The following is a 13247-nucleotide window of genomic DNA, read 5'->3' as shown; positions in this document are numbered from 1 at the left end:
CGCTTCGTGCGGCTGTAGGGCAGCTTTGTACCCCTCCCGCTTCGGCGGTGTTAGGGTCAGTCAGCTCCTCCCGCGGTTGCGGTTGCAGGATAAGCCAGATCCCCCCGCATCGGCGGGTGTGGTGTCCCTCCCCCGCTCCGCGGGGATGAGCTGGACGGATTCCCCTCTCCCACTTGTGTGGGGATGAGCTGGGTTAATTCCCCTCCCCCGTTTCGGCGGTGGTGAGCTGGGCAGAGTGTCCCTTCGTGGGTGTAATTCTCTAAGTGCTGAGTCCTGCGGATGGAGCTTTGATATCGACATACTGAGGAGTTTCCGGCAGCACATGACCACATATAGGGAGGCAAAAGTTTGCTCTCTATCTCCACCTGCTGGTAGATGGACACAACCCACCAGTCTATGGATTGATCAGCTATGATTAATGGAAAGAAAATTATCAGGTATGATTATACATAATTTTACCTTCATAGCTAATGAGTGATATAGGCCTATATGAGTCTGGTAAGGTCGAATCTCTCCCTGGTTTCAGGAAAACCATAATATCCGCTAAACACAAAGATTGCGGTAGCTCCCCTAATTCAACTGACCTATTAAAGGCGTTAGAGGTTTCCCTATATCCTGCATTAAGTTTTTATACAGTTCTGCCCTAAATCCATCTGGCCCCGCAGCTTTATGTAATGCATTACCTCTGATTTCTCTCAGGACCTCTTCTACTTCTATCGGCTTGTTTAACTCTCCCTGCTGCTGCGCTGTTATCTTCATCAAATTAACATTCTGAAGATAGATATCTGGATCTAAGTCATCTATCTCATTCTTAGTATACAGCTTAGAATAATAGTCGTGAAATACGTCTTGTATCTTTGCATCAGTATGTACCAGTCCCCCGGCCTGCGTCCTAATAGCGAGCACTCTCCGCTGTCCCCTCACTCTTCTCACTAGACCCGCCATCAGCTTCCCAGGCTTATTGCCAAACCTATACAATTGATATCTATAGTATTCAGCCGATTTATTAGCACGCTGATGTAATAGCTCATTCAGAGATGCCTGCGTGGCTAATAACTGCTCACGAAGGTGGTCTGCAGACTGTTGTCCATAAGCCCTCCTCAACCGTACCAAGCGATCCCCTAATCTGATAATCTCCTTATCTCTTCGTCTCTTCTTCCTAGCACTATAAGCTATTATCTCTCCTCTTAAAACAGCCTTCCCAGCTTCCCAAAACAATATTGGGGTATGCATATGAGATGCATTATGTAATGAATATTCTTTCCACTTTCCTCTAATATACGTCCAAAACTCCGGATCATAATACAGATCCATAGGAAAAACCCACCTAAACTGTCTATTTTGTGAAGTTTGATCTCGAAATTTGATATATATAGCCGCATGATCTGATATAATCGTAGGATCAATATCAGCCTCCGATATATGTGTAAAGCTCTCTTCATCTATCAATAGATAATCAATTCTCGATTGAGTGTGATGGGCTCTTGAGTAGTGTGTATAGTCTTTAGTGTTTGGATGCAATACCCTCCACACATCAACCACTCCTAATGCTCCACACAACAGTTTTATGCCTTTATCCGCCCCCACTACAGATCCCGCTCTCCCGTGTGATCTATCCAGAATGGGATCCGCAACCACGTTAAAGTCCCCCCTATTATCTGCTGTTGGATATTAAATTGCTGTATCTTACTGATAAGTGTATGGTAAAATTGCTTACAGTACACATTGGGGGCATAGACATTACTAATGAGACATGTATTACCATTCACCTTTACCTGTGCCAGTATATACCTCCCTTCAGGATCAGCACACACCTGTCCCACCTCCACCTGTAGCGATTTATGGAATAAAATAACAACGCCCGCTTTTTTCCCCACTGCCGGGGCCTCCAATATGGTCCCCACCCACCAGGTTCTCAACTTCTCATGCTCCTGCGTTGATAAATGTGTCTCTTGAAGGAGCGCTACATCCGCCCTTTTCTTTTTAAGACTGTGAAGTATTTTCTTTCTTTTAATGGGGGAGGATATTCCCCCCCACATTCCAGGAGTACACTTTAAGGCCCATCAGCCCACAGCATCTCTCACGTACAGCAACTCACACATCTCATCTAATGGTAAGCAGGCATGGTGTCCCAGCAGCACCACCCCTACTATTCTATCTCGCAGCCACTCAACATTCCACTCACTCACATATCTCCTTCTAACCTTTTTTGCTAATCGGTTCCCTACTACCCAAGCCCTATCCTCCCCCCCTCCCCCCCATACGGACCCTGCCTATTTCCCATTCCACTATCCTCCCCCCCGTCCCTCCTGTTCCCAGAACCAGTCACGCTGTAACACCTGCACTCACTCTACAACATACCTCATATCCCCCCTTCCCCAGCATCCCAAACATGCATAAGCTTATGTGTCATATCTCTAGTATCAGTTCTTAGCTGTCTCCCACTCCCACTCCTGTGTAGATCCTCCGGTGTTCCATTTTTATGTAATTCTTGTATGGCCATAACCTGCAGATTTCTGGCTTCCACTTCAGTCCTAATGGTCTCAATGCAAACCAGTCAGATTTGCCACTCTGACAGCATCTGATGCCAAAGAGAAGATCCGAGTGCACCTGGGATACTGTCTTATATACATTCACAGATTATATCATCCCAATCTGCCATGAGTCCAACAGCTAAGTGCTCAGTCCTTAAATTTGTAACATCACTCTCCAAATCTGCTCTCCACTGTCAAATCTGTATTTTAACCTCCAGCGTCCTCTATTGAGTCTCTTTACCATCATGCAAGCTTCCTCTACTTAATTTAGGCTCTGATGTCCCTCCATGTTGTTGAATGTATTCTTTGGCTGCCTCCACCCGATCAAAAAATTGAGTTGTGCCATTTATGATGAGTCTGAGCTTGGCAGGGTATAGGAGTGCAAATTTTATCTTCTTGTTATATAGCTCTGTACATAATGGCGCGAAGGATTTCCTCATCATTTGCACCTAATGAGAATAGTCTTGAAAAGAGGGAATTTTTCTCCCTTGATAGATAAGCGATTGTCCACCTCTGAGCGCATCAAATATATATTGCTTATGCCTGAAGTTAAGAGTTTTTAAGATCACCACTCTTAGCCTGTTCCCTGGCTGCTGCGTAGGCCCCACCCGGTGGGCCCGCTCCACGCAAAATTGTTGTAATTTATCCTCTATTTGTAAGGTCTTTGGCAGCCATTCTTCAAAAAAATTAGGCAAATCCCTATCCAAGAGTGACTCCGGGTTATTACGCCTGCTTCGATTCTCTAAATCGTCCAGCTTTACCTCCAGATCCTGCACTCTCTTCTCCAGTTTCTTATTTAGCTCTTTCTGCGCCTCCACGCTCCCCTCCACCTCCGATATACGCTGTAGTCCTTCATCCAACTCTAAGCTCATGCTATCAATGCGTTCATGAGCCTCCTCCGTACGATCATAAAGTTGCTGGAGCTTCTTGTCGAGCGCTGCCTCCACTGCTGTGGTTACCTCGGCGGTAATTTCTGCTAGCCATGCTGAGCCCACAGCAAGCTCCCCGTGTTCCCGCTGGTCGGCCATCTTGGTATCGGCCGGCTTGGACTTGTCTTTCTCTCTGCAAACTGTTTTCGCTGCCATGCCGTACCTCTGCATCGTCTCACCGATCACAAAGCGATTCCCGCTTCTTTAGCACGCTAGGCAGCGCCGTTTCTCTCCTCGGGTCCTTCAAATTTGCTGATTTTTGGGCGAATGTGCGCGGAGCCTAGCTACCCAGCGTCAGCCCTGCACCATGGCGTCACGTGACCTCAGCGTTTAACTTTAAAAAAGGAGACTATGATAAAATGAGAAGAACGGATAAGAAAAAACTTAGAGGGGCAACTGAGAGGGTAAAAAATGTACAACAGGCGTGGATGCTGTTCAAAAATACCATCCTGGAGGCCCAGGCCAAACATATTCCGCGAATTAGAAAAGAAAGACTGAAGTCCAAAAGACAGCCGGCGTGGTTAAAAAGTGAGATGAAGGAAGCTATTAAGGCTAAAAGAAACGCCTTCAGAAAATGGAAGAAGGAACCGTCTGAAAATAACAAGAAGCAGCATAAGGAGTGTCAAAGCAAATGCAAGGCGCAGATAAAGAAGGCCATGAGGGATTATGAAAAAAAGATAGCAGTAGAGGCAAAAAAACATAGTAAAAATGTTTTTCGGTATATTAAAAGCAGGAAGCCGGCAAAAGAATCGGTTGGGCCGCTGGATGACCGAGGGGTAAAAGGGGCGATCAAGGAAGACAAAGACGTAGCGGAGAGATTGAATGAATTCTTTGCTTCGGTCTTCTCCGAGGAAGATTTGGGTGGGATACCGGTGTCAGAAATGGTATTTCAAGTGGACGACTCGGAGAAACATACTGAATTCACGGTAAACCTGGAGACGTAATGGGGCAAATCACCAGGACCGGATGGTATTCATCCTAGAGTACTGATAGAACTGAAAAATGAACTTGCGGAGCTACTGTTAGTGATATGCAATCTATCCTTAAAATTGAGCGTGGTACCGGAAGATTGGAGGGTGGCCAAAGTAACGCCGATTTTTAAAAAAGGTTCCAGGGGAGATCCGGGAAATTATAGACCGGTGAGTCTGACGTCGGTGCCGGGGAAAATGGTAGAGGCTATTATTAAAAACAAAATTACAGAGCACATCCGAGGACATGGATTACTGAGACCAAGTCAGCACGGCTTTAGTGTGGGGGAAATCTTGCCTGACCAATTTACTTCAATTCTTTGAAGGAGTAAAAAAACATGTGGACAAAGGGGAGCTGGTTGATATTGTGTATCTGGATTTTCAAAAGGCGTTTGACAAGGTGCCTCCATGAAAGGCTACAGAGGAAATTGGAGGGTCATGGGATAGGAGGAAATGTCCTATTGTGGATTAAAAACTGGTTGAAGGATAGGAAACAGAGAGTGGGGTTAAATGGGCAGTATTCACAATGGAGAAGGGTAGTTAGTGGGGTTCCTCAGGGGTCAGTGCTAGGACCGTTGCTCTTTAATATATTTATAAATGATTTAGAGATGGGAGTAACTAGTGAGGTAATTAAATTTGCTGATGACACAAAGTTATTCAAAGTCGTTAATTCGCATGAGGATTGTGAAAAATTACAGAAGGACCTTACGAGACTGGGAGACTGGGCGGCTAAATGGCAGATGACGTTTAATGTGAGCAAGTGTAAGGTGATGCATGTGGGAAAAAAGAACCCGAATTATAGCTACGTCATGCAAGGTTCCACGTTAGGAGTTACGGACCAAGAAAGGGATCTGGTTGTCGTCGTTGATAATACACTGAAACCTTCTGCTCAGTGTGCTGCTGCGGCTAGGAAAGTGAATAGAATGTTGGGTATTATTAGGAAAGGTATAGAAAACAGGTGTGAGGATTTTATAATGCCGTTGTATTGTTCCATGGTGTGACCGCACCTTGAGTATTGTGTTGAATTCTGGTCGCTGCATCTCAAGAAAGATATAGTGGAATTGGAAAAGGTGCAGCGAAGGGCGACATAAATGATAGCGGGGATGTGACGACTTCCCTATGAAGAAAGACTAAGGAGGCTAGGGCTTTTCAGCTTGGAGAAGAGACGGCTGAGGGGAGACATGATAGAGGTATATAAAATAATGAGTGGAGTGGAACAAGTGGATGTGAAGCGTCTGTTCACGCTTTCCAAAAATAGTAGGACTAGGGGGCACGTGATGAAACTACAGTGTAGTACATTTAAAACAAATAGGAGAAAATATTTCTTCACCCAACGTGTAAACTCTGGACTTTGTTGCCGGAGAATGTGGTGAAGGCGGTTAGCTTTGCAGAGTTTAAAAAGGGTTTGGACGGTTTCCTAAAGGACAAGTCCATAGACCGCTAATAAATGGACTTGGGAAAATTCTCAATTTTGTGAATAACATGTATAGAATGTACGTTTGGGAAGCTGCCAGGTGCCCTTGACCTGGATTGGCCGCTGTCGGGGACAGGATGCTGGGTTTGATGGGCCTTTGGTCTTTTCCCAGTTTGGCATTACTTATGTACTTATATGATCTTGAGATGCTAAGGATTTGGTGAAATTAAGCTGAAAGCCAGAGAAATCTCCATATTTCTCAAAAACTTCCATCAAAACAGATACACACCGGTGGGGGTCAGTGCAAATGCGGCTTAGTAAAAGGACCCCTTAACCCTCCATTGCCCCAGGTACAAAAAATAAAAACTTAGGGATGCTTGTGATTGGTGGACATGATGGTTGGTGTCTTTTATCTTCTCGTCGCCAACTTGGACCTCAAGATTTGTGAGTTCTTCCTCCTGATGCAGTAGATTTCTGGAAAACAAGGGGCCCTTGTTGGGCTTGTTGATAGACTGTATCTTCTCTCCATCATATTAAGGAACGCACAGCGATTTAGATTTCATCAATTGATGCTTCAGTTGCCTTGGAAGAAGCTTGAAGCTCTTGATGAGGAGGCTTAAAAGATAAGTGTTATGCACAGTCTTTTTTTTTTTTTTTAAAGCTTTTCATTTTCTGTGTTTTGATTTTTACAGTTTTTGTGGATGTAGAGTACTGTGTATATTAAGGTTTGCATATCAGTAGGTGTTTCCTGTTTTTTTTTTTTTTTTTTGGGGGGGGGGGGGGGGGGGGCAATCACTTGCTCTTCAAAAATTAGTTTTTTATGAGTAGGAGGAGTAGCCTAGTAGTTAGCGCAGCAGACTTTGATCCTGGGCAACTGGGTTCAATTCCTACTGCAGTTCCTTGTGACTCTAGGCAAGTCACTTAACCCTCCATTGCCCCAGGTACAAGTATATACTATGTAAACCACTTTGAATGTAGTTGCAAAAAACACTGAAAAGTGGTAAAGCAAATCCCTTTTCCTCTATATAGGATGAAAATTAAGGGTAAAAAGCCAGGTTTTCAGTGCATTTGTAAATTGTTCCAGTGAGGATTCTGCATTGTGTTCCAAATTGCTAATTGGGTTTCTGCCAGATACTTGTAACTTGGCTTGGCCACTGTTTGGGAAAACAGGATACTGAGCTAGATGGACCATTGGTCTGACCCAGTATGGCTATGCTTATGTTCTTATGTTTTAAAACAGGATTTTACAGATTAGAGTCTAAAGTAAGGACAAGGTGGACAACCTTGTCTAGTTCTTCTACAAATAGGAAAGTGGGGGAAGAGGTGATGCCATTAGCATGGAGAACGGCCTGTGGGTTATGATATAAACTTTGTATTGCCTGAAAAAAAATACTTGAAACCCATAGTTGTCTAACACTGCAAACAAAAGAAGTCCCAAGTAACCCTATCAAACACCTTCTCTGCATCAAAACTGATTAACAGAGAAGGTGTACCCTGCTTCTCAACCTGGTCCAATGAAGCCAAAATAGCCTTAATATTCTTAGTCGCTGTATGACCTAGCACAAAACCAACTTGGGACTCATCAACCAAGGATGGCAGAACCTTTACAAGTTGGTTAGTACTTCGGCCAATAATTTGGTTTTGAAATTTAAAAGAGAAATAGGATGATAAGAGGGATTAAGTGGATCCTTACCTGGTTTACGGTGGGCAATCATCTGGGCCACTTGTAAAGAATTAGGCATTCATTGAGTTGGAATTATAGTGGAATACATTGCAGCTAAATGAGGGCTAATATGGGTCGCAAGTCATATATAGAATTCAGTTTGAAAGCCATCTGGGCCTGGTGTCTTACCCAAGGCATTAGATTGAATAGCAAACTGGATCTCATCAACAGTAAGAAGTGAATTAAGCATAGTGGTTTGAGCTGGACATAGTCTAGGCAGATCCAAATTATCCAGATATAGTGAACCAGGCAAATGATCCTCAAAACCATTAAGTGTTTCAAAATAGTGTAAAAAAATAGAATTAGTTTCTGTATTAGAGTGAGTTAGAGAACCATTAGGAGGGGGAAGAGTGACGTCAGTTCCGGGAATGGCGGCTCGGGGCTGAGGCTCTGGATAAGCTGCATTAAAAATCAAAATATTACTTCACTGGGAGCGATCGGGGGCTTTGGGGGTCCCAGGTCGCATTCCTGAGGGCGTAGGAGCTTGTTGAGCGGATCAGACAGAGTCTGTGATCGTGGCTGCACGCCGGCTGAGGAGAGCACGCAGCTTTCTGCATGGCAGCGGTGGAGGTTCAGGGTGGCAGCAGCTGGTGGCGGGCAGGGAGCCGTGCCTCCGGTCGGAGACCGTTCCTGTGTGACTGTGATCCCTGCTGGACCGGCCAAGACTGCAGGACCGCTGGGAGGCGGCATGTTCTTTCATGAGGGCTTCCCTAAAGTAGAGGAGTGTTTGGAGCCGATATCGAGTGAGCTCTAGCCGGTGTGTTAAGAGCAGTGGTACCAGCACTGTGGCCTTTGCTTCTGGGCTTACCTGTGGAAGTGGTGGTGTATTTCTACTTTGGCTGCTGTTCTGGGTTGCCGAGCGGTGGCTTCAGGGATTCCTCCGGCCTTGGTGACCACGACAGCCGTGGTTGCGTTCTGCTCCTCGAGGACTGCTGAGGAGTGTGCGGCGAAGGAGAGGTAACGTGTGGAAGAGGATGAGCGGGGCTGGGCCCAGGAGTGGCTGAAAGTGCCCATGCTTGCGATCAGGGATACTCTGCTTGCGCTCTGCTGGCATAGTCTGCGGTGGGCCTTGTGGTGGTGGTGGGGGGGGGGGGGGGGGGGCAGCATCAGCAGTGGCTGGTAGAGCCCCAGGCCTGGACAGTGTGTCTGGTTCAGATTTTAACTGACTGGAAAGGATTTAGCAAAATATGAAAGAACTGAAGTTGTGGACCGAGATGGCAGCTTAAACGCGGAGGTCCATCGGGACATGGTTTAGAGTGAGCGAATCCCATAAAATTAAGCGACATCCTGAAGTGTGAATCGAAGGGGAAAGGTCCCTGAGGAATGCCACCAAAGAAGGGACTGGAACAATTCTGTTTTTCAACGGATCAAGGTAAGAAAACGCCGGCGGCGGGGCCAGAGCGGAGTAGAGCTAAGATGGCAGCGAGTCCGGTGATGGCCGGGGAGGAGCACATGGAGGAGGGTCATGAGACTAGCAAAATTGCGAAAACGGAAGTGGTGGCTTGGTTTCAAGATCTGAAGGCCGATTTCACAGGGGTCCGAAAGGATATACAAACTGTCCTGAGAGAAATTAGAGCTGAAATTCGCGATTTGGGAACGCGTGTCAGGGAGATGGAGGAGGGGATGGAGACTTTGAAGCAGGACATGGGGAAATTGCATAAAGTGATGAATGCGGACATGCGGGAAATACAACTCAGGGAGCAGATGGAGGACCTGGAGAATAGGTCGCGCCGTAGTAACCGCGATTTAAGGGAATCCCTGAATCGGACATATTTAGTAATTGCGAAGCAGTGATCTGAGAACTGTGTGGATTCATTTTGAATGCTGAGGACGGAGGACAATTACCGGACTTTCGCATCCAGAGAGCACACAGAGTGGCTGGTCCGCAGCGGGAAACTCGCCAGAGGGACATTTTGGTGTGTTTTGCCGATTTCCCCATGAAGGAGAAGATATTGACCAAAGCAAGGCAGCAAAAATAAATTATTTGGAAAAACTGTAAAATTGGTGTGTTTCAGGATCTGGCCTGGACTACACTGCAAAAGCGTCTGTGTTTCCGAGAAGCCATGATATTTATGCGGTCAAAGGGGATCCGGTATAAGTGGCTCTTCCCGTTTGGGATGTGGCTAACAGGTGGATGGTAAATCGCGCAAAGTTAAGACCCCGGATGAGGCATGGTCCGCACTCCGATCTTTGGGGTGCAGAGATGTTCCCGTTCAGAAGGAGTTACGGGAGACCGCCGGGGAACCCAGAGCGGATTTGGCGTGGCAGAAGGTGGTGGATCGGGGGAAGACTTCTAACAAGCAAGCTTCCTGAAGGAGCACGGATTTGTGTGGACTTGTGGTGAATTGCTTGAATCAGTGGGGAGGTTGGGTGGAGGAGTGGGGGATGCCTGAATGTAAAGGATGTGGGTGTAAGTAGGGTGATGGGAGGGACAGGGATTAGTTTTGGAGAGGTTAAAGTCCCGGGAGAGTGAGTTGCTTCCTTGTGGGATGGCTGATTTGCTGATAAAGGGATCAGCTACAGGAAAGGGGAGGGTGGGGGAGGAATCGGGGATAAGTGGGAGTGGAGGAGTCTGGGTTTGGAGCAAGGGGGAGGGAAGAGCTCGTCTGGGGGGAAGGGGAGGGGTGGGGGGAGGGGAGAGACCTTATTGGTGGGTACATGGAATGTAAACGGGTTAAATAATCGGGAAACGCAGTAGAGTATTCAAGGAGTTGGATAGGCTGAAGTGGGATGTAACGTTTTTGCAAGAAACACACCAAAGGCCGGGGGATGCTCCCTTGCTGCGTCGTAGGCCTTTTTGGGAAGTGGTGGTACATCAGGGAATAGGGCCAAAAAAAGATGGGGGGAGTGGCTATTTTGATCAGACAAACTTGTGCTTAAAGAGGTGTTTCGAGATACTAGTGGGCGGTGTGTGGGTCTCAGAGGTTGGTTGCAGGGGAAGGAGCTGACATTGATTAACATTTATGCTCCGAATGTGGGGCACAGGGAATTTTTTCAAACACTAAAAGAATAAATCTCGGGATCTGTGAGAGGGCAAGTTGTGGTAGGAGGGGATTTTAATATTGCCCCGGATGTAAGGCTAGATCATTCGACAGGAGGAGGGCAGCAGAGTGGTCCGGGGAGGAAGGCACTGCTACAGTTTTTGAAGGGATTGGAGGCGGTGGATTGTTGGAGGTTGATGCACGGGGTACAGAGGGATTACACCTTTTACTCGCATGCAGCACAGACGTATTCCCGGATAGATGGGCTATGGGTGCATCGCAATGGATGGCGTATGGTGGGGGCTGCTGAGATCCATTTGTGTTTCTGATCACGCGCCAATGTGGATTAAATTAATTGGGTTGGGCCAATGCAGGAGACAAGGAGTCTGGAGACTCAATGAATCACTGCTCGGGGATGAGAGAGTGCGGGAAGATATTCAGCATACTATTCAAGAATTCCGACGCTTTAATGACAATGAGGAAGTAACAGATGGGGTGTTATGGGATGCGCTGAAAGTAGTGGTGAGGGGTGCTTTGATTAAGTGGGGGTCACGCAAGAAAAGGGAAAAAGGGCAGCACTCGTTGACTTTCCAGGAGAGGTTATTGCATTTAGAACAGATGCATAAAAGAAACCCTACGCCGCAGTTATGGGCAGACCTTAAGCAAGTGAGGGGGGAAATGGCACAATTGCAGATGGCAGAGGTGGATTTTATGAGAATTAAGCTCAAGCAACAATATTTTGAGTTTGCCAACAAATCCAGTGCAATGTTGGCCCGTTATTTGCGAGTGCGGAGAGGACGTTCCCTTATTCAGAAGTTGAAGGATGAGAGGGGAGGATGGCATTGTACTGACTCAGACATTTGTGAAATATTATCAAAAACTTTATAGTGCTTCTGGAGAAGCACAGATGGTAGATATGGCTTGGTTTCTGGATCAGATTCCTTTGCCATGTTTGGATGAATCTGAAAGTTGGGAGACCTCTTGGTGCGGGTTGGAAATGGAGCTTTGGAGGGTAGTGGGTTACCGGTATCTATGTCCGAGGCTGGGAATAACGGTTCTGCCTAAGCCTGGGAAGGATCCAGTGGTTTGTGGGGCCTATAGACCTATTTCATTTCTGCATGTGGACGCAAAGATAGTGGCTAAGGTCCTGGCTAACAGGCCGGCTAGGGTGCTGCCGAAGTTGGTCCATATCGACCAATCGGGATTTATCCCAAAGAGACAGGTAGGGGATAATATTAGGTGTACTCTTCATTTGATATGCGAGACACAAAGATCCCAGGCTAGTACAGCTTTGTTGGCTATAGACACAGAGAAGGCTTTTGACCGGGTGAGCTGGGGGGTTTTGCGTGCAGTGATGAGTTGCATGGGCTTGGGAGACAATTTTGGGGCTTGGCTGGCAGCTTTGTACACAGCACCGAAGGCGCGCCTTAATATTAATGGGGGATATACTTCCTTTTTCCCAGTAGGTAGAGGAACTAGGCAGGGATGTCCCTCATCGCCTCTCCTCTTTGCCCTGTACTTAGAGCCGTTGGCGGTACTGATACGGCTCCATCCAGATTTTCAGGGTATTAGGGTTGGGGGGCTGGAACATCGAATTGCATTATTTGCGGATGATGTGCTACTTTATGTGGTGGACCCTGAGCAGACACTACCAGTGGTGTTGGAAATTTTTCAGGAATTTGAACGATATGCTGGCCTACGGGTTAACATGGATAAGAGTGAGCTATTGGGGATTTCTTTTGAAACAGGGGGGAAAAAGTAGATTGAGAGCACTGTTTGCGTTTAAGTGGGCCAAAAACTGCAGTTTCATGCATTTGGGATGTAGAAATCTGATGGAGCAGTACATGCTAGGAAGAGAAGAACTGATCTGAACAGAGAGACTTTGGGGTGATAGTGGCTGATGATCTTAAGGTAGTGAAACAGTGTAATAAGGTGGTGGCCAGAGGCAGAGGGATACCAATATACATAGAGAGAAGGCATAATGAATAGGAAAATAATGTTTATTTGACATGTTCTGCATTTGGTAAAGACATTCTGCCTTGGGTTCATACAGAATCATTGGATTTGTAGATAGCTGATTATCCTTTCCTTCAAAAGAGTCTCCATTCATTTTCCCCACTCTTAGGTAAGATGAACTGACCTGTAGGATCCAGCCTCTTCTCTGTTACCACTTTCTTGAAGAAGAACCATTTCCATGAGACAAATTCTGTTTCTAAATATCTTTTCAGACCTTTCAGCAAACGTTTTGGAAGCTTTCTGAACTACCTTAGTACAATATTCTCAAATATATTCCATAGCTTTTTCCACTTTCAGTTTTCCTAGTTCCATGCAGTCTCCTGCATAAATAGTGTTACATCTACCCCACTCCCATGAGTACCCCTGTGTAACAATGTAACCAGTCACCCTTATCCAAATTCCTCTTCAGTGAATATCAACAGAACTAAAAAAAATATTTGCTACATACCTGACAAAAAGTCTTGTTACTTTGCTTTACTGCTTTGCCTGTCTTCCACTTGCGTTTTTGCTAGCCTAATTTTTTATCTTTACCATCTATTCTTCCCTATGTTTTTAAAATATATTTTGTAGGATTTGAGTGCTAATCTTTTTGCCTTTACTTTTTCAGTTTCCTTTTAGTAGCGCTATACTGATTTTTTTTTCTCACTCTTGTTAAAGATTTTTTTTTTTTTGCTATTACTAC

At 45.9% G+C, this 13247-nt stretch overlaps 1 protein-coding gene across 2 annotated transcripts in view; it reads left to right on the top strand.

The window, feature by feature from the left end:
• The window catches only part of TUFM (Tu translation elongation factor, mitochondrial), a 143220-nt gene that overhangs the window by 63551 nt on the left and 66422 nt on the right, over positions 1-13247 (top strand). The window lies entirely within an intron of this gene.

The sequence above is a fragment of the Microcaecilia unicolor genome, chromosome 7 (genome assembly GCF_901765095.1).
Source record: "Microcaecilia unicolor chromosome 7, aMicUni1.1, whole genome shotgun sequence".
Taxonomy (NCBI): Eukaryota; Metazoa; Chordata; class Amphibia; order Gymnophiona; family Siphonopidae; genus Microcaecilia; species Microcaecilia unicolor.
The sequence above is the reverse complement of the archived record's forward strand: the minus strand, read 5'-3'. Positions and strand labels throughout refer to the sequence as shown.